Source organism: Trachypithecus francoisi, unplaced genomic scaffold (genome assembly GCF_009764315.1).
Source record: "Trachypithecus francoisi isolate TF-2019V2 unplaced genomic scaffold, Tfra_2.0 Lachesis_group17, whole genome shotgun sequence".
Lineage (NCBI taxonomy): Eukaryota > Metazoa > Chordata > Mammalia > Primates > Cercopithecidae > Trachypithecus > Trachypithecus francoisi.
This window is the reverse complement of record NW_022681462.1, coordinates 65317105-65344147: the sequence shown is the minus strand read 5'-3', so window position 1 is coordinate 65344147 and position 27043 is coordinate 65317105. Positions and strand designations below refer to the sequence as shown.

The window sequence follows — 27043 nt, the reverse complement described above, 5'->3', positions numbered from 1 at the left end:
CCCAATCCAGCCGAGTGTGGTGGCTCACACCTGTAATCCCAGCACTTTGGGAGGCCGAGGCAGCAAGATCACCTGAGTTCAGGAGTTTGAGACTAGCCTGGCCAATATGGCGAAACCCCATCTCTACTAAAAATACAAAATTAGCCAGTGTGGTGGCACATGCCCGTAATCCCAGCTACCCAGGAGGCTGAGGCAGGAGAATCACTTGAACTCTGGAGGCAGAGGTTGCGGTAAGCCAAGATCGCGTCATTGCTCTCCAGCCTGGGCAACAAGAACGAAACTCTGTCTCAAAAAAAAAAAAAAAAAATACAAAAATTAGCCAGGTGTGGTGGCAGGTGCCTGTAATCCCAGCTACTCGGGAGGCTGAGGCAGGAGAATCACTTGAACCGGGAGGCAGAGGTTGCAGTGAGCTGAGATCGCACCACTGCAATCCAGCCTGGGAGACGGGGCAAGACTCTGTCTCAAATAAATACATAAATAAATAAATAATTTTTAAAAAAGGAAAGGGGTCCCAATCCAGACCCCAAGAGAGCGTTCTTGGATCTCACACAAGAAAGAATTGGAGGCAAGTCCATAGAGTAAAATGAAAGCAAGTTTGTTAGAGAAGTAAAGGATTAAAGAATGGCTACTCCTTAGACAGAGCAGCTGCTCCCAAAGGCTGCTGGTTGCCCATTTTTATGGTTATTTCTTGATGATATGCTAAACAAGGGGTGGATTATTCATGACTCCCCTTTTTAGACCATATAGGGTAACTTTCTGACATTGCCATGGCATTTGCAAACTGTCATGGTGCTGGTGGGAGTGTAGCACTGAGGACTACCAGAGATCACCTCGTCACCATCTTAGTTTTGGTGGGATTTGGCCAGCTTCTTTACTGCAAGCTGTTTTATCAGCAAGGTCTTTATGACCTGTATCTTGTGCTGACCTCCTATCTCAACCTGTGACTAAGAATGCCTAACGATCTGGGAAGGTAGCCCATTAGATCTCAGTCTTATTTTACCTAGCTCCTATTTATTCAAGATGGAGTTTCCCTGGTTCAAACACCTCTGACATTTTAAGCTGCTATACCTTCTTGTTTCTCAGGTTGTTTATTTACTTCTCAGGGCTAGCTAGGTGACTGGAATTTACCCTGAAGGAGTTCAAGAATTTCATTTTATTTCTTTTTTTTTTTTTTTTTGAGACGGAGTCTCGCTCTGTCGCCCGGGCTGGAGTGCAGTGGCCGGATCTCAGCTCACTGCAAGCTCCGCCTCCCGGGTTTACCGCCATTCTCCTGCCTCAGCCTCCCGAGTAGCTGGGACTACAGGCGCCCGCCACCTCGCCTGGCTAGTTTTTTGTATTTTTAGTAGAGACGGGGTTTCACAGTGTTAGCCAGGATGGTCTCTATCTCCTGACCTCGTGATCCGCCGTCTCGGCCTCCCAAAGTGCTGGGATTACAGGCTTGAGCCACCGCGCCCGGCCTTCATTTTATTTCTATGCTTTGAGGTGGAGGGTGCCCAGCAGGCCCCTAAGAGGGGCTCCTGTTCCTTCTCATGCCCTCAAAGCTGGGTGTGGTAGTGTATACCTGTAGTCTCAGCTGCTCAGGAGGCTCATGCAAGAGCATCCCTTTGGCCCAGGAGTTTGAGACCAGCCTGGGCACCATAACGAGGCCCCATCATTTAAACAAAATGAAAAAAAGGAAAATAAATAAATAAATAAACTGCCGTCAGACCCATCGCACCCCATGAACCACATTCTTTTTTTTTTTTTTTTTTTTTGAGACAGAGTTTCCCTCTTGTCACCCAGGCTGCTGTGTAGTGGTGTGATCTTGGCTCACTGCAACCTCCACCTCCTGGGTTCAAGCAATTCTCCTGCCTCAGCCTTCTGAGCAGCTGGGATTACAGGTGCTTGTCACCACGCTCAGCTAACTTTTTGTATTTTTAGTAGAGATGGGGTTTCACCATGTTGGGCAGGCTGATCTCGAACTCCTGACCTCAAGTGATCCACCTGCCTTGGCCTCCCAAAGTGCTGGGATTACAGGCATGAGCCACCACACCTGGCCATGAACCACATTCTTTTTTTTTTTTTTTTTTTTTGAGTCTATCAAAAGACTTCACTCTGTCGCCCAGGCTGGAGTGTAGTGGTGTGATCTTGGCTCACTACAACCTCCACCTCTCAGGTTCAGGTGATTCTCCTGCCTCAGCCTCCCAAGTAACTGGGATTACAGGTGTGCACCACCATGCCTGGCTAATATTTTGTATTTTTAATAGAGACGGCATTTCGCCATGTTGGTCATGCTGGTCTCAAACTCCTGACCTCAGGTGATCCAGCTGCCTCGGCCTCCCAAAGTGCTGGGATCACAGGGTGAGCCACCACACCCAGCCCCAGGAACTACATTCTTAAAGATGAGAAGCCATCAGAGGGACATGTCACTCCTATGTCACACTTATGACACCATCTCACATCAATCTCCTTGCTTTTTCTTCTCTTCTGCTCCAGGACCCTTTAAGCCTTTTTTTTTTTTTTGTAGAGATGTGGTCTCCCTATGTTGCCCAGGCTGGTCTTGAACTCCTGGGTTCAAGCAGTTCTCCAACCTCATCTTCCTAAAGTGCTGGGATTACAGGTGTGAGCTACCACAATTGGCCCCTTTCTGCTCTTATTCAAGCAAAAGAAACACTCTCTTCCTTAAATTTCCAGCTTTGCGAAGCTCGCTATATAACCATTAACAGCAAAAACAGGCCGGGCGCGGTGGCTCAAGCCTGTAATCCCAGCACTTTGGGAGGCCGAGACGGGCGGATCACAAGGTCAGGAGAGCGAGACCATCCTGGCTAACACGGTGAAACCCTGTCTCTACTAAAAGATACAAAAACTAGCCGGGCGAGGTGGCTGGCGCCTGTAGTCCCAGCTACTCCGGAGGCTGAGGTAGGAGAATGGCGTAAAGCCGGGAGGCGGAGCTTGCAGTGAGCTGAGATCCGGCCACTGCACTCCAGCCTGGGAGACAGAGCCAGACTCCGTCTCAAAAAAAAAAAAAAAAAAAAAAAAAAAAAACAGCAAAAACATTTGTGGTGCCATTATAGGAACAGCCTCTCTTTGTAATCTTCACCCCAGCGTCACTCCAGTCATGCTGCCCTGTTGAACTGGGATGACCCTTCTCCCCATCACCACTCTGAGGACCTTGCTCCATACGATGGCTAAGCCCTTCTAGGAGGCACCATGCACTCTGCTGCCCACAAAAACACTGTTATTATTACTCCCATTGTACAGATGAAGAAATGAGGCTTCAAGAGATGAGATGGGGTCGGGCGTGGTGACTCACACCTGTAATCCTCACCTGTAATTACTCACACCTGTAATTCACCTCCAAGGTGAATCACACTTTGGGAGGCTGAGGTGGGTGGATCACGAGGTCAGGAGATCAAGACCATCCTGGCTAACACGGTGAAACCCCATCTCTACTAAAAATACAAAACGTTAGCCCAGCATGGTGGTGGGCTCCTGTAGTCCCAGCTACTCGGGAGGCTGACGCAGGAGAATCGCTTGAGGCTGGGAGGTGGAGCTTGCAGTGAGCCGAGATCACGCCACCGCATTCCAGCCTGGGAGACAGAGCGAGACTCCACCTCAAAAAAAATAAAAAGAGAGATGAGATGACTCGCCTAAGGTCCCAAAGCTAACTAGTAAGTGCCAGAACCAATACTGAAACCCACAGACTGTGCAGGCTGTCTTGCCTCCCATGCTGGCTCAGCACCACCTCTCCTCTCTACCAAGCACTAAGCACCTCCCTGGAGGGAGGAACCAGTTAGGTGATGCCAGAGGAAGCAATCAGATAAATCTAGAATGCTGATCATTATACAAGATAATTAGTCTTCCAAAAGCCACTTTCATATCATGAAATATTTAAGAGAAGATCATATAATGTCTGATATGTACTTCAGAACAACCAAGAGCAAGGGCAAGTGGGTGCAAATATAGATGAAACGAGATTGGCCACGAATTGATAAGTTTTTTTTTTTTGAGATGGAATCTTGCTCTGTTGCCCAGGTTGGAGTACAATGGCATGATCTCAGCTCACTGCAGCTTCCATCTCCCAGGTTCAAGTGATTCGCCTGCCTTAGCATCCCAAGTAGCTGGGATTTCAGGTGCCTCAAACTCTTCACCTCAAATGATCTGTCTGTCTCGGCCTCCCAAAGTGCTAGGATTACAGGCATGAGCCATCGCACCCAGCCCCCTCAAATTGATAATTATTCAAGCTGGATAATGGGGTTCATTTTATTAATCTCTCCACTTTTATGTATATTTGAAATTGTCCGTAATAAAAAAGTAAAGCCCAGTATAGTGGCTCACGCCTGTAATCCTAGATCTTTGGGAGGCTGAGGCAGGAGAATTGTTTGAACCCAGGAGTTCAAGACCAGCCTGGGCACCATAGTAAGACCCTGTCTCTACTAAAAATAGTTTTTAAAAAATTATCTGCGTGTGGTGGTACTCAATGCCTGTGATCCCAGCCACTCAGGATGCTGAGGTGGGAGGATCACTTGAGCCCAGGAGGTCGAGGCTGCAATGAGCCATGGTCATGTCACTGCACTCCAGCATGGGCAACAGAGTGAGACCCTGTCTCAAATATTATATATAATATATTTTTTAAGTAAAAATAAAATTTTAGCACCTTGGACTTCATTTAAGCTTATTTTCGAATGCCGATTGTGATTCCATAGTTCCTTCAGATTGGATCTGAAAATAGAGAGGTGTAGGCGGGGAGTAAGGGATTGGAGACTAATTGACTTACTTTTATTTATTTATTTAGTATTCTCTTTTGATACGGAGTCTTGCTCTGTTTTCCAGGCTGGAGTACAGTGGCGTGATCTTGGCTTACTACAACCTCCATCTCCCGGGTTCAAGTGATTCTTGTGCCTTAGCCTCCCAAGTAGCTGGGACTACAGGCACAGACCACCACACCCAGCTAATTTTTGTAAATTTAGTAGTGATGGGTTTCACCATGTTGGCCAGGCTGGTCTGAAACTCCTGACCTCGAGTGATCCGGCCGTCTTGACTTCCCAAAGTGCTGGGATTACAGGTGTGAGCCACTGCGCCTGGCCTGTTTTATTTTTTTGAGACAAGGTCTCACTCTATCTCCTGAACTGGAGTACAGTGGTGCAATTATAGCTCACTGTAACCTCGAACTCCTAGGCTCAAGTGGCTTCCTCTCTCTTCAGCCTCCTGAGTAGCTGGGGTAGCATGCATGATCACGCCTGGCTAATGTTTTAATTTTTTGTAGAGACAAGGTCTCACTATGTTGCTCAGGTTAGTTGCCAGCTCCTGGGCTCAAGCAGTCTTCCCACCTCAACCTCCCAGTGCTGGGACTGCAGGCGTGAGCCACTGCTGATGGTCTTGCTCTGTCTCCCAGGCTATAGTACAGTGGCACAATCACAGCTTACTGTGGCCTTGACCTCCTAAGCTCAAGCAATCCTCCCTCCTCAGCCTCCCAAGTAGCTGAGACTATAGGCATGCATGACCACACCCAGCTAATGTCTTTTTTTTTTTTTTTTTTATAGAGATAGGGTCTCACTATGTTGCCCAGGCTGGTCTCAAACTCCTGGCCTCATGCAGTCCTCCCACCTCAGCCTCCCAAAGTGTTGGGATTACAGGCGTGAGCCACTGTGCTTGGCTGAGAATAAGATTTCTGAAAAAGATACATAAAATAGTTATGAGTGGTTATTTCTTGGTCGAGGGACTAGGAATATTAGGTTAGACATGAGACCTATCTTTTGTGGTTATTATAAACCTTTCTTTTTTTAACTGTATGAAAAGATTATGTTTTTTTTTTTTTTTTTTTTTTTGAGGCGGAGTCTAGCTTGTCGCCCGGACTGGAGTGCAGTGGCCGGATCTCAGCTCACTGCAAGCTCGTCTCCAGGTTTACGCCATTTCTCCTGCCTCAGCCTCCTGAGTAGCTGGGATACAGGCGCCCGCCACCTCGCCGGCTAGTTTTGTATTTTTAGTAGAGATGGGGTTGCACGTGTTAGCCAGGATGGTCTCGATCTCCTACCTCGTGATCCGCCCGTCTCGGCCTCCCAAAGTTGGGATTACAGGCTTGAGCCACCGCACCGGGCCTAAAAGATTATGTTTTCAATGAAAGAAAAAAAAAGAAAGAAAACTAGGTCAGGTGTCGTGGCTCACACCTGTAATCCCAACACTTTGGGAGGCTGAGGTAGGAGGATTGCTTGAGCCCAGAAGTTCAACACCAGCCTGAGCAATATAGTGAGACCCCATTTCTACAGAAAACTTAAAAAATTAGCCAAGCGGCCGGGCGCGGTGGCTCAAGCCTGTAATCCCAGCACTTTGGGAGGCCGAGATGGGCGGATCACGAGGTCAGGAGATCGAGACCATCCTGGCTAATACGGTGAAACCCCATCTCTACTAAAAAATACAAAAAAAAACTAGCCGGGCGATGAGGCTGGCGCCTGTAGTCCCAGCTACTCGGGAGGCTGAGACAGGAGAATGGCGTGAACCCGGGAGGCGGAGCTTGCAGTGAGCTAAGAGCCGGCCACTGCACTCCAGCCTGGGTGACAGAGCAAGACTCCGTCTCAAAAAAAAAAAAAAAAAAAAAAAAAAAAAATTAGCCAAGCATGGGGGCGCGCACCTGTAGTCCCAGCTACTCCAGAGGCTGAGGTGGGGTGATGACTTGAGCCCAGGAGGCAGAAGTTGCAGTGACAGAGGTTGCAGTGGGTTGAGATCTCAATGCTACCTTCCGGCCTGAGCAATGGGGTGAGAGTCTGTCTCAGAAAAAAAAAAAAGAAAGAAACCTAGTTAAGAAAAAGTCTGAGCGTGTAGCATTCTACCAGATTACCTCTTTTTCCTGTGGCCCATTCTTGCTGGTTCCTGCATCCCGTCTTCTGAGTTACACCTGGGCCAGGCTTGGCATCTGCTGTTCCCTCTGCCTAGAGCACGAACACATTGTCCCAGAGCATTAGGTGACTCATTCCTTCTTGTCAGTCAAGTCTCGGTTCAGATGTCAATTCCTTAGAGAGTCTTTCTCCAGCCACACACTTCTAGCATATAAACCTATTTTTTTCTTTCCCTTACCCTATTTTTAAAAATCTAACTTGTCCAAACCCACAGAATCTCCAACACCAAAAGTGAACCCTATATATGAACTATAGACTTATTTTTTTCTTTTTCTTTGAGACAGTCTTGCTTTGCCACCCAGGCTGGAGTGCAGTGGCACCATCTCGGCTCACTGCAGCCTCGACCTCCTGGGCTCAAGTGATCCTCCCACCTCAGCCCCCTGAGCATCTGGGACTACAGGCATGTGACACTATGCCCTGCTAATTTTGTTTATCTTGTATGTTGTATGTATTATATTATATACATATTATATATAATTATATATTATAAATTATTACAATTATAAATTAAATGCATATAATATATATTTATGTTGTATATATTATATATATGCAACATATATACTATACAACATTTATTTGTTGGGGGAAAGGAGTTATACATCTCTGTACCTTCCTTTTGATTTCGCTGTGAACCTAAAACTGCTCTAAAAAATAAAGTCTATTTTTTAAAAATCACCTTGCTTATTCACCTGTTACTTGTTTTTGTTGTTGTTGTTGTTGTTGAGATGGAGTCTCGCTGTGTTGCCCAGGATGGAGTGCAGTGGCACCATCTTGGCTCACTGCAACCTCCACCTCCCGGGTTCTAGCAACTCCCTTGCCTCAGCCTCCCTCAAGTAGCTGAGACTACAGGCGTCTGCCACCAAGCCCAGTGAATTTTTGTATTTTTAGTAGAAACGGGGTTTCACCAAGCTGGTCTTGAACTCCTGACCTCAAGAGATCCACCTCCCTCAGCCTCCCAAAGTGCTAGGATTACAGGTTCAAGCTACTGCACCCGGCCTCACCTGTCATTTATCATCTGTCTCCCAAAAGATACTGTTCACTTCCTTTGAGAGCAAGGACTCTGGGGTCGGTTCACACCAATACTCCCAGTTCCTGGAACGCTGCCTGACTCCTTGTAGAAGCTCAGTACCTATTTGTTGGCCGGGTATGGTGGCTCACACCTGTAATCTCAGCACTTTGGGAGGCCAAGGTTGGTGGCTTGCTTGAACCCAGGTGTTTGAGACCAGTATGGGCAACATGGCAAAACCCTGTTTCTACTAAAAAATGCAAAAATTAGCCAGGTGTGATGGCATGAGCCTGTAATCCTGGCTACTTGGGAGGCTGAGGTGGAAGGTTCAATTAAGCCTGGGAGGTTGAGGCTGCAGTGAGCCGTGATCATACCACTGCACTTTAGTCTGGGCAATACAGTTAGACTGTCGCAAAAAAAAAGAAAAAAGAAAAAAAAGTCAAATAAAGGAATAAATAAATACTACTGCTGATTTAAATGCTGTTCTCTGACTGCTGAACTGGCTGTATTAATGTATACTATATAGTGAGGCTGGAATTGACCAGCTTAGGAAATCTAGGCTTTTTCTGAAAAACCACGTCAGTTTTCTTAAATGGTTAGCATTCTGGTAGAGAAGGTCTTGGCACTGCTTTCCCCCCATACCTGCCGTGTCTGCCAGCTTCCCGTGTTTAAAAGCACTGCAGAGCTGGGCACAGTGGCTCATGCCTGTAATCCCAGCACTTTGGGGGGCCAAGGGGGGGGTGGATCACTTGAGGCCAGGAGTTCAAGATCAGCCTGGCTAACATGGTGGAACCCCATCTCTACTAAAAATACAAAAATTAGCTGAGCATGGTGGCACAGGCCTATAATCCCAGCTACTCGGGAGGGTGAGGCAGGAGAATTGCTTGAACCCAGAAGGCAGAGGTTGCAGTAAGCTGAAATGGCACCACTGCTCTCCAGCCTGGGTGACAGAGCAAGACTCTGTCTCAGAAAAAGAAAAAGAAAGCACAGCAGAAATCCTCATTTAGCAGGCCCCAATCCTGGGTCAGTGAGTACCCCTATTATTCCTTACCTAGCAGATGCTTTAGTCAGAAAAGTTCTTGAGATCAGCTCCCATCATGTCTGGGTCCCCGCCTTCACCCATTCTGTCCCTGGTGGAAGGAGAAAATGTGAAAGCAGACCAGGACCTACAAGAAAAGAACTGTCCACTATTGAATTGAACACTTCAAATGGGCAAATTGTGAATTTTATCTCAATGACGCTGTCATGGAACAAAATAACTGCTTCTTTCCTGTAGTGTCTTGGCTTAGGAACTATAGAAAATATGGGGGAAAAAAATGTAGAAGGCTGTTGCCCTGAGGGTAGATTGACATCTCTCATACCCAACTGTTTGATTGGGTGCTGGAGATCAGGGGAAGAAGCTTTCCAGCAAAGCAAGCCTTGAGCCCAGACAGGAAGGAAGTGGGAGAGCCAGGCAGAGAGAGGGGGATGCCCCCACTCTGACCCTTATCACATCACAGGACAAATTCAAACAGCTGGGCAAGGATTCTGCTCAGAAGAAAAATCAAAGACACTTTCAAACTGAATGAACGTTCCCCACTGTGTTCTATCCATTCTACAAGGAGGAGAGCTCCCTTTACCAACATTAATGAGCCAAAATTAACTAGTTTAGGAGCTAGCTTTCAAAAACACCTGCTGTTCCTACCCTTCTGTCCCTCTAACAATCTATTTCCCAACCCCGCAATCCTAGCCCTCCTCCCACTATGTTCAGTGCTGCTATTTATGCCTTAGAGGAAAGACTGGGACTGGGTTTGACTGAAGTGAAGTGTATGGCATTCCTGGAAATGATCTTCTCATTGTAGATGCAACCAAAATAGCATTGACTCCACACTTAATAATTGATATACTCTTCAACAGTAATTGCATTTTTCTCCAAAGTGCAGGATTTAAAATACTTTTTCTCCAGTTCTTAACTGGAGATAAAATGATCCAGTTCTGGTGTGTGTGATCTCATTACCTATGTAAAAAAAAAAACAAAAAACAAAAACAACTCAGGCATTTGCCTCAGTTTACTCTGAGATACATGTTCTCACAGGTTGCAAAAATTATGCCGGGCACGGTGGTTCACACCTTGTAACCCCAGCATTTTGGGAGGCCAAGGTGGGTGGATCACTTGAGGTTAGGAGTTTGAGACCAGCTGCAGCAACATGATGAAACCCCATCTCTACTAAAAATACAAAATTAGCTGGGCATGGTGATGCGTGCCTGTAATCCCAGCTACTTGGGAGGCTGAGGCAGGAGAATCGCTTGAACCTGGGAGGCAGAGGTTACAGTGAGCTGAGATCACACCACTGCACTCCAGCCTGGGCAACAAGAGTGAAACTCCGTCTCAAAAAAAAAATAATAATAATTATAATAATATTTTCTGTGGAAACTTAAGAAGTATAGCAATCTGGAAGATTGGGAGGGGTTTTTTTTTTTTTCTTTTTTCTTTGTTTTTATTTTTGTACTAGAGATCAACCTCAACTTGATGATTGGCAGTTTTTGAAAGTGGTTTGGAGAAGATGCAATTAGGTTGGTGTAAGCCTGTCTCAGGCCTGCGTTTGAAAAAAGAACCTATGGCTCAGCCAAAAATGATGAGATGAGTGCCCACTGGAGCTTTCCCAGTTTTTCGAGATTCCACTTCCAGTGCTGTAACTCCATGCTGCCGTGTGGCCAAGCAGCAGCAGGTCCTCTCCCCAGAAGAGAACCTTCCTCTGACTGCAGGAATGTTACCCTCTGCTTAACATTTGCTAGTACTCTATGTCTTCCAAGTAGGTTTTTCCTTTCCAGAGGAAAGTAATCACAAACAAAAATCTTTATAGCAAAGGACACTGAGAAGCTTTTTATCCCCTTTCACTAGCTTCTATTGTGATAGATGAAACTGCAAGGACAATTAGAGCAAATGTCAGTGTAAATCTCCAAAGAAAGAAGAAAATAAGCTTACCAAGTTTCCTTTGATGATGCCAAGAAGATATTTTCTCCTCTAGATAACAGTGTGTATTTAATTTAGACCATGTCAAGGGATTAGAAAACACTCAACCACTGTACCAGTGGTCTACCTCAATAGCAACAGATACTTATGGAAAGGGAGAAATTGTATATAACTTCTATTGATTTGGCATTAGTTAAGACTTTCAATTTATAGTTCTTTGTGCTTTCAGCCTAGTCACCAACTCAAGAATGACATTTATTTTCTATATAAACATTATGAGACATCCTCTACTTATAGGACCCTTGAGAAAACTCCAATTTTAATGGCACCAATCAAACCATCCATCAATTCTCCCAGACTGTGAAAATGCAAGGTCTGGCCGGGCGCGGTGGCTCAAGCCTGTAATCCCAGCACTTTGGGAGGCCGAGACGGGCGGATCACAAGGTCAGGAGTTCGAGACCATCCTGGCTAACACGGTGAAACCCCGTCTCTACTAAAAAATACAAAAAGCTAGCCGGGCGAGGTGGCGGGCGCCTGTAGTCCCAGCTACTCGGGAGGCTGAGGCAGGAGAATGGCGGTAAACCCGAGAGGCGGAGCTTGCAGTGATCTGAGATCCGGCCACTGCACTCCAGCCTGGGTGACACAGCGAGACTCCGTCTCAAAAAAAAAAAAAAAAAAAGAAAAGAAAATGCAAGGTCTACAAGTAATATTGCCACTTAATTTAAATCAGTCCCCATGGCATCCCCTATAAAAATGTTCACTCTGCCTTAAATTGCTAACTTGCTAAATAACCAACTGGCATAGGAGAGGCTAGTGTTTCTGGTTACCCATGCAGGGGAAACCCCATTTCATCTTTGTGTTAGCAAGCCCCTTGTTACATGTTTAAGGTACTTTTTGGATATTAAACTGTAGTGATTTATTCTGCAAAACCTGTTGTGGTTGGAGGGAGTGTGAGGGGAATGAAATGAGCATTACTTGGGATACCTGGTCCCTGTTCAGGTTGGGACTGAGAAAGGATTCAACAATCATTGGGGTGGGTAGGTCAGCCTTTTCAGTTTGACAAATATCCTTGGAACTTAAACAAAACAAAAAACTTCCAGAGAGGACCACTAGGAGGTGCTGGGAAGAAAGGGCAACGACTTCACCCAGGAAAAGGGGTAGACTCCAAGTGAAGAAGGGACAGACTCCATGTTAAAGCCTCCTGGCCAATCGTGAGGCTACATCTAAACCTAGCAAGAGACCCAGCTCCATGGAATAGTATAACCAGGCTTATCAAGACCCTCAGAAGTAGGCTTTGGCCAGCCACCTAGAACAGAGAAAAGGATAGAACCTCCAGGACAGAGAGAGACAAACACCAGGAAGGACGTTTGGAAAACTAGACCCACTTGTCCTGAAGTCCAGAGTGCTGGAGTCAGTGAGCCAGGAATGAGGGAAAATCGAAAGGGCCAGGGAAGTGCAGGACTGCCACGCCTCCCAGGATGGCCTGAGAGGCAAGCGGGCTCACACCTAGGAAAGCCCTGGAAGGATTTCAGACTCCCATGAAACCCAGCAATGCTGGCCCCCCGTGCCACCTCAAATTGAGACAGACATGAGAGCTTAAAGAATCTCAAGTCTAGGCCGGGCGCGGTGGCTCAAGCCTGTAATCCCAGCACTTTGGAAGGCCGAGACGGGCGGATCACGAGGTCAGGAGATCGAGACCATCCTGGCTAACACGGTGAAACCCCGTCTCTACTAAAAATACAAAAACTAGCCGGGCGAGGTGGTGGGCGCCTGTAGTCCCAGCTACTCGGGAGGCTGAGGCAGGAGAATGGCGTAAACCTGGGAGACGGAGCTTGCAGTGAGCTGAGATCCGGCCACTGCACTCCAGTCCGGGCGACAGAGCGAGACTCCGCCTCAAAAAAAAAAAAAAAAAAGAATCTCAAGTCTAGGCTGCGCGTGGTGGCTCATGCCTGTAATCCTAGCACTCTGGGAGGCCAAGGTGGGTGGATCACCTGAGGTCAGGAGTTCAAGACCAGCCTGGTCACCATAGTGAAACCCCATCTTTACTAAAAATATAAAAATTAGCCAGGCATGCCGGTGTGCACCTGTGGTCCCACCTACTTGGGAGGCTGAGGCAGGAGAATCCTTTGAACCTGGGAGGCAGAAGTTGCAGTGAGCCGAGATCGCGCCACTGCACCCCAACCTGGGCGATGGAGTGGACTGTGCCTCAAAAAAAAAAAAAAAGAAGAAGAATCCCAAGTCTGCAGTATGAAAACTGGGCAAATCAGAGTTATCTAAGGACAAGAAAATTGTGCTTTGTTAGCTCACTTTATATGACGCTTATAAAAATATATATACTTTTAAAATATTTTTCTTTCTTATTATGTGTGTGCGGTTTTTTGTTTGTTTATTTTGAGATAGAGTCTCACTTCATCACCCAGGCTGGAGTGCAGGGGCACAAGCTGGAGACTCACTGCAACCTACACCTCCAGGATTCAAGCAGTTATTCTGCCTCAGCCTCCTGAGTAGCTGGGATTATAGGCGCCCACCACAATATCCAGCTAATTTTTGTATTTTTAATAGAGATGGGGGTTCGCCATGTTGGCCAAGCTGGTCTCAAACTCTTGACCTCAAGTGATCTGCCTGCCTCAGCCTCCTCCCAAAGTGCTGGGATTACAGGCATAAACTCAGCCTCTTTTTTTTTTTTTTTGAAACAGGGTCTCACTGTTGCCCAGACTGGAGTACAGCACTGCAATCTTAAATCACTGCATCCTCAGACTTCTGGGATCAAGTGATCCTCCCACCTCAGCCTCCTGAGTAGCTGGGACTACAGGCATGCACCACCATGCCTGGTTAATTTATTTTTATTTTTTTATTTTTTTTTTTTTTTTTTTTTTTTATTTTATTTTATTTTTTTTTTTTTTTGAGAGGGAGTCTCGCTCTGTCGCCCAGGCTAGAGTGCAGTGGCCGGATCTCAGCTCACTGCAAGCTCCACCTCCCGGGTTCACGCCATTCTCCTGCCTCAGCCTCCCGAGTAGCTGGGACTACAGGCGCCCACCACCTCGCCCGGCTAGTTTTTTGTATTTTTTAGTAGAGACGGGGTTTCACCGTGTTAGCCAGGATGGTCTCGATCTCCTGACCTTGTGATCCGCCCGTCTCGGCCTCCCAAAGTGCTGGGATTACAGGCTTGAGCCACCGCGCCCGGCCAATTTTTTTTTTATTTTTTATAGAGATGAGGTTCCCACTATGTTGCCCAGGCTTATATCAAGCTCTTAGTCTCAAGCGATCATCCTGCCTTGACCTCCCAAAGCGCTGGGATTACAGGCATTGACCCACTATGCCTGGCCTAAACTTTTATATTTTTCTTTGGATATGTATGCCTGTGTTTATTTTATTTTATTTTATTTTTTGAGACAGAGTCTCACTCTGTCGTGCCCAGGCTGGAGTGCATTGGTGCGATCTCGGCTCACTGCAACCTCTGCGTCCTGGGTTCAAGCAGTTCTCCTGCCTCAGCCTCCTGAGTAGCTGGGATTACAGGTGCCCACCACCACATCTGGCTAATTTTTGTATTTTTAGTAGAGACAGGATTTCCCCATGTTAGCCAGGCTGGTCTCAAACTCCTGACCTCAGGTGATCTGCCCACCTCAGCCTCCCAAAGTGCTGGGAATACAGGCGTGAGCCAGTGTGCCCAGCCTATTTATTTTTTGAGATGGTGTCTATGCTGTCCAAGCTGGTCTTGAACTCCTGGGCTCAAACAATCCTCCCACTTCGCTTCCTGAGTAGGTGGGATTGTAGGCATGTGCCACTGCATGCAACTTCTGAGTTTATTTTTGTATTTTATATTTTATGTTTTATTTTTTTGAGATGGAGTCTCGCTCTCTCTCCCAGGCTGGAGTGCAGTGGTATGATCTTGGCTTACTGCAACCTCTGCCTCCTGGGTTCAAGCGATTTTCCTGCCTCAGCCTTCTGAGTAGCTGGGATTACAGGTGTGCACCACCACACTTGGCTAATTTTTGTATTTTTAGTAGAGTTGGAGTTTCACCATGTTGGACAGGCTGGTCTCGAACTCCTGACCTCATGATTCACCCACCTCAGCCTCCCAAAGTGCTGGATTACAGGCGTGAACTACCGTGCCCAGCCACTTCAGTGTTTATGTTATGTTATGTTATGTTACGTAACGTTATGTTATGTTATGTTATTTGAGACAAAGTCTTGTCATGTCACCCAGGCTGTAGTGCAGTGGCGTGATCTCGGCTCACTGCAAACTCTGCCTCCCGGGTCCACGCCATTCTCTTGCCTCAGCCTCCCGTGTGGCTGGGACTACAGGCGCCCACCACCACGCCCAGCTAATTTTTTGTATTTTTAGTAGAGATGGGATTTCACCGTGTTAGCCAGGATGGTTTCAGTCTCCTGACCTCGTGATCTCACCTCAGCCTCCCAAAGTGCTGGGATTACCGGCGTGAGCCGCCACTCCCAGCCCAGTGTTTATTTTAAAAGCTGTTTCTGTAAAAGCTCAGTCTATATTTGTTAAAGTAAAGGGAAAGGGATTTTTGACCACACTTGGACTTTAGGTTGGCAAGAGTAGAGATAAATTATAAAAAATACCAGAAATACTGCTCCGTTTTCCTTGGATCTAGGCTTTTTATTAAGCACAGAAAATGGATACATCTTCACGAAACTCAAGCTTTTCTGCTAAAGGTCCCAACCCATCTCAGTTCCATAGGTGTCCAGGTTACTCCTTTTCTCCTTCCCCAACAGTGGTTTTACAGAATTCTAATGTTCACAGGCTTATAAACCCAAGGCAACTGTTATATAGTTTTATTGTACAAAATGGCAATACCCTGCATTAGGAAAGAAGGAAATGGCTCACCGACAGGAACTTAGGTCTAGACTTGGAACTATTGAGGAATCTAGTGGTGACAAGCCCTGCACACAGTTCAGCCAACGCCTGTTTAAGCAGCTTTGAATATATAGAGAAAGCAAAGACCTGGGCAACATAGGGAGACCTCATCCCTACAGATGAATGACTATTAAAGTATGCAAAGAAGTTAGGAAACCAAAATAGAAACAAAAGTAGGCGTGTGCAAAAGTATAGTATGCTTTACCTTGGGTCAGGAAATAAGCATGAAAATGGAGTATCTGCCAGCTGTGGCGGCTCACGCCTGTCATCACAACACTTTGAAAGGCCATGAAGGGAGGAATACTTAAGCCCAGGAGTTCAAGACCAGCATGGGCAACATAGCGAGACCCTGTCTCTATAAAAAATAAAAAAATTGGCCAGGTGTGGTGGCTCACGCCTGTAAACCCAGCACTTTGGGAGGCCGAGGGAGGCAGATCACCTGAGGTCAGGAGTTTGAGACCAGCCTGACCAAGGTGGAGAAACCCTGTCTCTACTAAAAATACAAAAATAAGCCGGGCATGGTGGCGCATGCCTGTAATTCCAGGTACTCAGGAGGCTGAGGCAGAAGAATCGCTTGAACCCGGGAGGTGGAGGTTGCAGTGAGCCAAGATCACGCCATTGTACTTCAGCCTTGGGGACGAGTGAAATTCCATCTCAAAAAATTAAATAAATAAATAAATAATTAGGCTCATGCCTGTAATCCCAGCACTTTGGGAGGCCATGGCAGGTGGATCACCTAAGGTCAGGAAGTCAAGATTGGCCAGGCCAACATGGTGAAACTCCATCTCTACTAAAAATACAAAAAACGAGCCGAGTGTGGTGGCACATGCCTGTAATCCCAGCTACTCAGGCGATAAGGCAGGAGAATCGCTTCAATCCGGGAGGTGGAGGTTGCAGTGAGCTGAGATCGCGCCATTGCACTCCAGCCTTGGGGACAAGAGCAAAATTCCGCCTCAAAAAAAAAAAAAAAAAATTAGGCCAGGCATGGTGGCTCATGCCTGTAATATCCTAGCACTTTGGGAGGCCAAGGCAGGTTGATCACCTGAGGTCAAGAGTTTGAGACCAGCTTGGCCAACATGGTGAAATCCTGTCTCTACTAAAAATACAAAAAGTAGCCATGCGTGGTGACGGGCACCTGTAATTCCAGCTACTCTAGGAGACTGAGGCAGAAGAATTGCTTGAACCCAGGAGTCAGAGGTTGCAGTGAGCTGAGATCATACCACTGCACTCTAGCCTGCGCAACAGAGTGAGACTCTGTCTCAAAAACAAAAAAAGAAAAAAGAAAAGAAAATACAGTTGAGGCTGGAAATGGTGGCTTATGCCTGTAATCCCAGCACTTTGGGAGGCTTAGGTGGGCGGATCACCTGAGGTCAGGAATTCAAGACCAGCTTGACCAACATGGTGAAACCCCTCCTCTACCGAAATACAAAAAATTAGCCAGACTTGGTGGCGGGTGCCTCCCAGATACTTGGGAGGCTAAGGGAGGAGTATCGCTTGAACCCGGGAAGCAGAGGTTGCAGTGAGCTGAGATTGCACCACTGCACTCCAGACTGGGAGACAAAGTGAAACTCCATCTCAAAAAAAAGAGAAGAGAAGAGAAGAGGAGAAGAAAAGAGAAAGAAAAGAAAATACAGTTGAGTTGCATGCACTGAGCACCTGGATCTTGGCTTTAATACAATCCTCCAATAAAAGGAACCAGGGCTCCTTGGAGAAATAAACTAAATCTAGGACTAGAGTAGGAAATATACAAGATGAACTTAGAGTGTCTTATAGTGCCCAAAAGTAAGGAAATGTTCAAACAGACAAACAAATAAAACAATGATTGGGAAATGTCAAAGCCACAGAGGAACCAACCGAAAAAGCTTCATATGGCCAAAGCTAGAGCAATTTGAATAACAAAGTAGTCTTGCGTTGTAAGCCAAAGCAGAAAGTAAATATCCAGAAGTCTATACTTACAGAAAAAAGAAAGACTAAATAAATAAATGGGAAGAAAAGACAAATCTCCATGCAGAATAATTCCAAATCATTGATGTACATATTCCACCCTGAAGGAGGTTATGAAGGATCATAACTCCATACTCCTGAAGTGTAGATTGCTCATAATGACTTCCTTCCAAAGAATACAGTATAGGCCAGGTGTAGTGGCTTACTCCTATAATCCCAACACTTTGGGAGGCTGAGGCGAGAGGATTCCTTATGGCTTACTCCTGAAATCCCAACACTTTGGGAGGCTGAGACAGGAGCCCAGGAGTTCAAGACCAACCTGGGCAACATGGGGAGACCTCATCCCTACAAATAATTTTTTTTTTTTTTTTTTTTTTTGAGACGGAGTCTTGCTCTGCCACCCAGGCTGGAGTGCAGTGGCGGGATCTCAGCTCACTGCAAGCTCCGCCTCCCGGGTTTACGCCATTCTCCTGCCTCAGCCTCCCGAGTAGCTGGGACTACAGGCGCCCGCCTCGTTGCCCGGCTAGTTTTTGTATTTTTAAGTAGAGACAGGGTTTCACCATATTAGCCAGGATGGTCTCGATCTCCTGACCTCGTGATCCGCCCGTCTCGGCCTCCCAAAGTGCTGGGATTACAGGCTTGAGCCACCGCGCCCGGCCATCCCTACAAATAATTTAAAAATTAGCCAGGCATGGTGGGACGAGGCTGTTGCCCACGCTACTTGGGAGGCTGAGGCGGGAGGATCACCTGAGCCTTTGAGGTTGAAGCTGCAGTGAGCCATGACTGTGTCACTGTACTCTAGCTTGAGTGACAGAGTGAGACCCTCTCTCAAAACACACACACACACGAATATAGTATGGAAAGGTAGGGGGAAGAGTGACTTTACAGTGGAGAAACCTGGGAAACTACCCCAGTCAGTTGATCAAGGTCATCATCAACAATGATCAGTCATGTTGATCACATGTACCCTTGATATGATGTGATAAGAATGGCACTTTACCTCTGTGGTCTTCCCCCTAAAATCTCACAACCCCAGTCTGATTATGAGAAAAACATCAGACAAATCCCAATAGAGGGACATTCTACAAAATACTTGATCAGTACTCCTCAAAACTGTCAAGGTTATTAAAAAAAAAAAAAACAAGGAAAGAGCCAGGCGCAGTAGCTCACAACTGTGATGCCAGCACTTTGGGAGTCTTAGGTGGGCAGATCACCTGAGGTCAGGAGTTCAAGACCAGCCTGGCCAACATGGTGAAACCCCCTCTCTACAAAAAATACAAAAAGTAGCTGGGCGTGATGGCACATGCCTGTAGTCCCAGCTACTTGGGAGACTGAAGCAGGAGAATCGCTTGAACCTGGGAGACAGAGGTTGCAGTGACCCCAGATGGCACCACTACAGCCTGGGTGATGAGTGAGACTCTGTCTTAAAAAAAAAAAAAAAAAACCAAGGAAAGAGCCAGACATGATGGAATGCACCTTAGTCCCAGCTACTCAGAGGCTGAGGATGGCTTGAGCCCAGGAATTTGAGACCAGCCTGGGCAACATAATGATACCTTCATCTGTACAAATAAAAATTCTTTTTTTTTTTTTTTTTTTTTGAGGCGGAGTCTCGCTCTGCCGCCCAGGCTGGAGTGCAGTGGCCGGATCACAGCTCACTGCAAGCTCCGCCTCCCGGGTTCACGCCATTCTCCTGCCTCAGCCTCCCAAGTAGCTGGGACTACAGGCGCCCGCCATCTCGCCCGGCTAGTTTTTTGTATTTTTTAGTAGAGACGGGGTTTCACCATATTAGCCAGGATGGTCTCGATCTGCTGACCTCGTGATCCACCCGTCTCGGCCTCCCAAAGTGCTGGGATTACAGGCTTGAGCCACCGCGCCCGGCCCAAATAAAAATTCTTTTAAAAATTAACCAGGGCCGGATATGGTGGCTCACACCTGTAATCCCAGCACTTCGGGAGGTCGAGGCAGGTGAACTCCTGAGCTCAGGAGTTCAAGACCATCCTGTGCAACATGGTGAAACCCTGTCTCAACTAAACAATTAGCCAGGCGTGGTGGTGAATGCCTGTAATCCCAGCTACTCAGGAGACTGAGGTGGGAGGATGGCTTGCGCTGAGGAGGTGGAGGTTGCAGTGAGCTGAGATCACGCTGCTGTACTCCAGCCTGGGTGATAAGAGCCAGACTTTGTCTCAAAAAAAGTAAATAAATAAAGCGATTGAGTTCAAGGAAAACTTAAACACAATTTAGGGTAGCAGGCTCATGACAGGTCTTAAAGAAGAATGGTAAATGTCCTAGAGCCATTTTCAGCAGTAGTTGCCCTATGGAACTGAGTGTGCCTCAGTCTCCCTTAATGCTCTGCTCCTGCCTCTGTGCTGCAGTCTAAGTGTTTGTGTTCCAAACCCTGCACCTGTAGGTCCTCTCTAGATCTCCCATCCTTTTCCAATTGCCCAGAGGACCTCTCCACCTGAACATTCCACAGGTACCACAAAATCAATTTCTCCCAGAGCAAACCAATGACCCTCTTTATTTCCTGTCTTGTTGAATTGTACCACCATCCACCTGCTTCGGTTGTGCCCAGCTTCATGCTTCAAGATGCTGCCCCCATAAGCATAAGAGAGCAGTGGGGTGTAATGAGCAGGCTTCCCAGGATTGCTTCCTTGGTGCCTTATGAATCATTTATACCTTTTCCCATCTCAGGTCATCCATTATTGGCTCTCACTCATTCTTTTGTTCCTCCTTTTTTTTTTTCTTTTTGAGACAGGGTCTCACTCTGTTGTCCAGGCTGGAGTCCAGTGGCCTGATCATGAACCTGCTAGGTTCAGGTGATCCTCCCACCTCAACCTCCCAAGTAGCTGGGACTACAGTTGCGCACTATCACACCCAGCTAATTTTTGTATTTTTTGTAGAGACAGGGTCTCCCTATGTTGCCCGGGCTGGTCTCAAACTCCTAGCCTCAAGTGATTCTCCTGCCTTGTCCTCCCAAAGTGCTGGAATTACAGGTGTGAGCCACCACACCCAGCCTGGTTCCTTTTCCATCTAGCCTCTCCACCCCAGTGGAGCTCCCTACCGCTGGCCTCAAGTTCTTGACTTTGATAGATATCTCTTTCCTCTCTCCTGGCATCTCTTAGAACTGACAAATGGCAAACCCCTTGTTGGCATCACATCTCTGGGGCTTCCTGTGGTAGGCAGCCTGTAAGGTGACCCCAGTGACTTCTTGTGTAATCACCTCCCCTTGAGTGGGGACTGGACCTAGTGACTCACTTCTAACGAATAAAATACAGCAAAAGGGATGGGATATCACTTCCAAGATTTGGTTACAAAAGCCTGTGGCTTCCATCTTGGGCATATCTGTTGCTCTCTTCTTGGCTTACTCTGAGGGGAGCCAGCTGCCATGTCGTGAGCTGCTTTTTAGAGAGGCCTATGCAGAAAGGAACTGACGTCTCTGGCCAGCAATCAGAGTGGACCTGAGGCCTGCCAACAGCCACGTGAGTGAGCCTGGAGGCAGACCCCGCCCCATCAGCCTAGTGATGATTGCAGCCTTGTGAGAGACCCTAAGCCAGGGGCAACCAGCTAAGCTGCACCCAGATTCCTAACCACAGGAACTAAGACAGTAACTATTGTCTTAAGTCATTAAGTTTTGGGGTAATTTATCACATAACATTAGATAACTAATACCTCCTAAACCCTTGTACAACCTTCATGGGCAACTCAAACTGGGTGTCGCACAATGTTACACATGGATTTCAATATTATTACACAAGGCCGTGGACCCAGGGGCAAACAGAAAGGAAGGGGTGGCTCTCAAGATAGGCAGAGATCTTTCCTCTCATTCATTCAAGCCAGTTTGAGAAGCCCTTTGTCAGACTGGCTAATCTAGGCTGGATAGTGTCCAGATAATTGCCCCTGAATCTTTCTCTTTTTTTGAGAGGGAGTCTCGCTCTGTTACCCAGGCTGGAGTGCAGTGTCGCAATCTCTGCTTACTGCAAGCTCCGCCTCCCGGGTTCACGCCATTCTCCTGCCTCAGCCTCCCAAGTAGCTGGGACTACAGGCACTCGTCACCACGCCCGGCTAATTTTTTTTGTTTGTTTTTAGAAACAGGGTCTCACTGTATTGCCCAGGTTCGTCTCGAACTCCTGGGCTCAAGAGATCCTCCCATCTCAGGCCTCCCAGAGTGCTAGAATACAGGCATGGGCCATCACACTCAGCCTAAAGATGAACTTCTCATCAGTGTTTATCCTAAAGGGGCTTTTAGTTCAATGTATATTCCTTGAACTTAGCCTCACAGTTCTGAATATCAGTTGACTTCACTGCCACCGTGAGGTTGGATATCTAGATGCCTCCCAAATCCACTCTCCCTTTCTTCCTGAGTGAGGAAGCAGTTATAGCAAGGCTGCATGTCCTGGGCAATCTTTGGGTAAGGTATGGCCAAGTACTAAGTCCTCACGATTGGCAAGAGAGTGGCAGTGAGATGAGGCCCTTAACTGAACTGCATGTTCTCATCAGGGTCTCTTCCCTGCTGTGGAAACCTGAATAAGGCAACGATCCAGGCTCAACCAGGAAGATGAAGAAGAAAGAGCTACAAGAAGAAGAAACCTGACCCCTCAGTGACTTCAAGAGCAGAGCTACCTGCCGACCTAGACGCTCATCTCAGTTGCTGTGTGAGAGAGAAATCAGCTTTTGTTCTTTAAGCCACCACATTCTGAAATTCTCTTTGAAACAGTAACTTATGGCTGGGTGCGGTGGCGCATGCTTATAACTCCAGCACTTTGAGAGGCCGAGGAGGTAGGATCACTTCAGCCCAGGAGTTTGAGACCAGTTTGGGCAACGTGGCGAAACCTTGTCTCTAACAAAACAAAAACAGAACAAATAGCTGGGTGTGGTGGTGCATGCCTATAGCCCCAGCTACTTGGGGTGCTGAGATGGGAGGATCACTTGAGCCTGGGTTGTCAAGGCTGCAGTGGGCCATGATCGCACCATTGCACTCCAACCTGGGTGAAAGAGCCAGACCTTGTTTCTAAAATAAATAAATAAATAAATAAAGCAAGCAAGCAAGCAAGCAAGCAACAGACTGGAATAGAATATTTTTTAAAAAGAAAAAAAAAAAAAACAGTAACTTAACAAACCCTCTCTCCCAAACAACTAATATAATTGCCTCTCCAGAAACAGAGACAATGTGTTGTCATGACCTGGGGAGCCATCCTAGCAAACATCTTCAGCCAGTGTATGCTGATCCTAACAAAGGGGACCGTGGTTCTAGATTGGAAACTCCTCAAGCCATTGAAGACACAAAGTAGTTCCTGAGCTTTGTACACTATTCCCCTGGTATAGTTCCTCTCTTTCCACGCCACTCCCTTTGATTGACCTCCTGAAAAAGAGCATATGTTCAGCTTCAATGGTTGCAACCATTATTATTATTATTTATTATTATTATTTATTTTTATTTATTTATTTATTTTTTGAGACAGAGTCTCGCTCTGTCGCCCAGGTTGGAGTGCAGTGGCGCGATCTCCGCTCACTGCAAGCTCCGCCTCCCAGGTTCACGCCATTCTCCTGCCTCAGCCTCCCTAGAACCTGGGACTACAGGCACCCACCACCGCGCCCAGCTAATTTTTTTGTATTTTTAGTAGAGACGGGGTTTCACCGTGTTCACCAGGATGGTCTCGATCTCCTGATCTTGTGATCCACCCGCCTCAGCCTCCCAAAGTCCTGGGATTACAGGCATGAGCCACCGCCCCTGGCCACAGCCATTATTTTTTTTTTTTTTTTTTTTTTTTTTTTGAGATGGAGTCTCACTCTGTGACCCAGGCTGGAGTGCAGTGGCGCGATCTGAGCTCGCTGCAAGCTGCGCCTCACAGTTTCACACCTTTCTCCTGCCTCAGCCTCTCGAGTAGCTGGAACTACAGTCGCCCGCCACCACGCCCGGCTAGTTTTTTTGTTTTTGTATGTTTTAGTAGAGACGGGGTTTCGCCGTGTTAGCCAGGAGGTTCTTGATCTCCTGACCTCGTGATCCGCCCGTCTCAGTCTCAAAGTGCTGGGATTACAGGCTTGAGCTACCACACCCCACCAGTTGCAACCATTATTTGGGGGAAGTGTAAGACCATCTTCATCCCTGTGTTGCTCTTCACATACCCTGGCCCAAGATTCATGCCAAAGACAGATGCTCTTAATCTTGGGGTGATGCTTCTTTGTCTGAGAACCTGAAAACACTAGGGCCCTAAAGCTTTGTGTTTTGACGCTGGTGGAAGAGAACAAAAACCTATCTGGCATCCCCAAAAAAAAGAAAAAAAGAGGCACCTGCAGTAAGGCCACCTTCCAGGCCTGAAGGCCATTCTGGCAGGGACCCGATACTCCATGACCACACAGTTGAATTACCAAGGGTGAAGTACCTGTGGGTCTCTTGAGAGTTGAGAGGCGTGGTAGGTACAGCAAGTTTGTTCCTTCAGCACTTCAATTTATTTTTCTTCTCTTTTTTTTTTTTTTTTGAATTTTGAGTTTTGGGTTTTGCTTTGTTGCCCAGGCTGGGGTGCAGTGGTACGATCTCAGCTCACTGCAACCTTCACCTCCCAGGTTCAAGCAATTCTCGTGCCTCAGCCTCCTGAGTAGCTGGGATTACGGGCCCTCACCACCATGCCTGGCTGATTTTTTGTATTTTAGTAGAGATGGGATTTCACCGTGTTGCCCAAGTTGGTCTCACACTCCGGAACTCAAGCAATCTGCCTGTCTCAGCCTCCTAAAGTGCTGGGATCAATTTATTTATTTATTTATTTATTTTGTAGATGAGGTCTCACTCTGTCACCCAGGTAGGAGTACAGTGGCACAATCTCGGCTCACTGTAACCTCTGCCTCCCAGGCTCAAATGATCCTCCCACCTCAGCCTCTCAAGAAGTTGGGACCACAGGTGCACGCCACCATGCCTGGCTAATTTTTTGTATTTTTTGGTAGAGACGGGGTTTCACTGTGTTGCCCAGGCTGGTCTCAAACTCCTGAGCTCAGGTGATCCACCTGCCTCAGCTTCCCCAAGTGCTGGGATTACAGACATGAGCCACCACTCCCAGCCTAGCACTTTAGTTTCAACCTATCCTTTTCCAGAAAGAAAGAACCCCCTCGTTAATGCCTTACTTGGAACCCAGAGTACCCAGAAACTTCAAATGCCACCTGAAGAAACCCACAGCCAGGCAACCCCACCTTGACCTAGAAATAATTGCCCAGAACCAACAGTAACAACGCTGTAATCCCAAGAGTTCCATCACCCAGACAAAACCCCAGAGAAAGGCCAGTGCAGGGGTGGCTGCCTTCCCTTATAGCTGGTTGTTTGGGCTGCTGGGTTTTGTTTAGCTTTTGTTTTTGAGATAGGGTCTCACTGTGTTGCCCAAGCTGATCTCAAACTCCTGCACTCAAGCAAGACTCCCATCTCAGCCTCCTGGGTAACTGGGATTACAGGTGCATGCCACCGTGGCCAATTGGCCTTCTGGGTGAGGCTAATATTCCTGGCTCTCCCTGTGTCTCACACTTCTCCAGAAGCCCCCAGGGTCCTGCCAAGATGATTAACACATTCCTTGGAATGTCTATGGGCCCTACCAACACTCAGTGTGAACCCAGATACATCACAGGCACTCAGATGTCAACATCCACCATCATCTCTGGGCATCCTGGCAGATGGCTTGTGACATTATTTGCTTCTATGATCCCCTATTTTGGGACCATGATTTATTTCTGTATTTACTTTTTAACATTATCATCTCCCTTAAGGACTATTAACGTTAAAAAGGAAATAGTCCTTCCTTCTATTCAACAACATTTACTGAGAAATTGGTATGTAGTTAGGCACTGTTCTAGTATCTGAAACAACAGGGTGAATAAAAGTAACCTGAAAGAGCCTATCCTTCAGGATGGATTCCAATGGGCTAATGACATAAATTTAAAATAGAGCCAGGCTGGGCGCAGTGGCTCATGCCTGTAATCCCAGCACTTCAGGAGGCCAAGGAGGGCAGATCACAAGGTCAGGAGATCGAGACCAGTCTGGCCAACATGGTGAAAGCCCGTCTCTACTAAAAATACAAACATTAGCCAGGCATGTTGGCGCATGCCTGTAATCCCAGCTACTTGGGAGGCTGAGGCAGGAGAATCATTTGAACCTGGGAGGCAGTGGTTGCGGTGAACCAAGATCGCACCATTGCACTCCAGCCTGGGCGATAAGAGTGAAACTCTATCTGAAAAAAAGAAAAAGAAAAAAGAAACTTAATCCCCATTGTGGCAGTATTTTTTGTTTGTTTGAGAGAGTCTCACTTCATCACCCAGGCCAGAGTGCAATAGTGCAATCTCAGCTCACTATAACCTCCACCTCCCAGGTTCAAGGAATTCTCTTGCCTCAGCCCCCCGAGTATCTGGGACCACAGGTGCGTGCCACCACACCTGGCTAATTTTTGTATTTTTAGTACAGAGAGCATCTCGTTATGTTGGCCAGGCTAGTCTTGAACTCCTGACCTCAAGTGATCTGCCCACCTCGGCCTCCAAAAGCGTTGGGATTACATGTGTGAGCCACCATGCCCGGCCCTATGTGGCAGTATTAAGAGGTGGAGCCTGTTGGTAAGTAAAGGTTTGATGTCATAAGACACCAAACCTGCCAGCACCTTTACCTTGGGATCTCACAGCCTCCAGAATCCCACATAAGCTTCTACTGTTTACCCAGGTCTTTGGTATATTGTTATTGTCAGACAATGGCCTAAGACAAATGCTGTCACCACTATTATTTTCTGAGCCCTTTTTCATGCACGGTCAAAGCAATTCCAAACTAGTATGTAACACACAAAGAATGGATGCTTTAAACAATCTATTTTTTTAGTAGGATTCAAAAGCAAACTCTTTTTTTTTTTTGAGACGGAGTCTTTCTCTGTCACCCAGGCTAGAGTGCAGTGGCCCAATCTTGGCTCACCACAACCTCCGCCTCCCAGGTTCAAGCAATTCTCCTGCCTCAGCCTCCCAAGTAGTTGGGACTACAGGCGTGTGCCACCACGCACGGCTAATTTTTGTATTTTTAGCACAGACGAGGTTTCACCATATTGGCCAGGCTGGTCTTTTTTTTTTTTTTTTTTTTTTTTTGAGACGGAGTCTGGCTCTGTCGCCCAGGCTGGAGTGCAGTGGCCAGATCTCAGCTCACTGCAAGCTCCGCCTCCCGGGTTTACGCCATTCTCCTGCCTCAGCCTCCCGAGTAGCTGGAACTACAGGCGCCCGCCACCTCGCCCGGCTAGTTTTTTTGTATTTTTTAGTAGAGACGGGGTTTCACCATATTAGCCAGGATGGTCTCGATCTCCTGACCTCGTGATCCGCCCGTCTCGGCCTCCCAAAGTGCTGGGATTACAGGCTTGAGCCACCGCGCCCGGCCCAGGCTGGTC

General features: G+C 47.1%; 1 protein-coding gene across 1 annotated transcript in view; it reads left to right on the top strand.

Annotated features, from left to right (window-relative positions):
* The window catches only part of LOC117062409 (translation initiation factor IF-2-like), a 31795-nt gene extending 9336 nt beyond the window's left edge, over positions 1 to 22459 (top strand). The window contains exon 2 of the mRNA XM_033175893.1: positions 22155 to 22459. The gene's annotated coding sequence lies outside the window, so the exon portion shown is untranslated. The remainder of the gene's footprint in view (positions 1 to 22154) is intronic.
* Positions 22460 to 27043: the final 4584 nt, after the last annotated feature.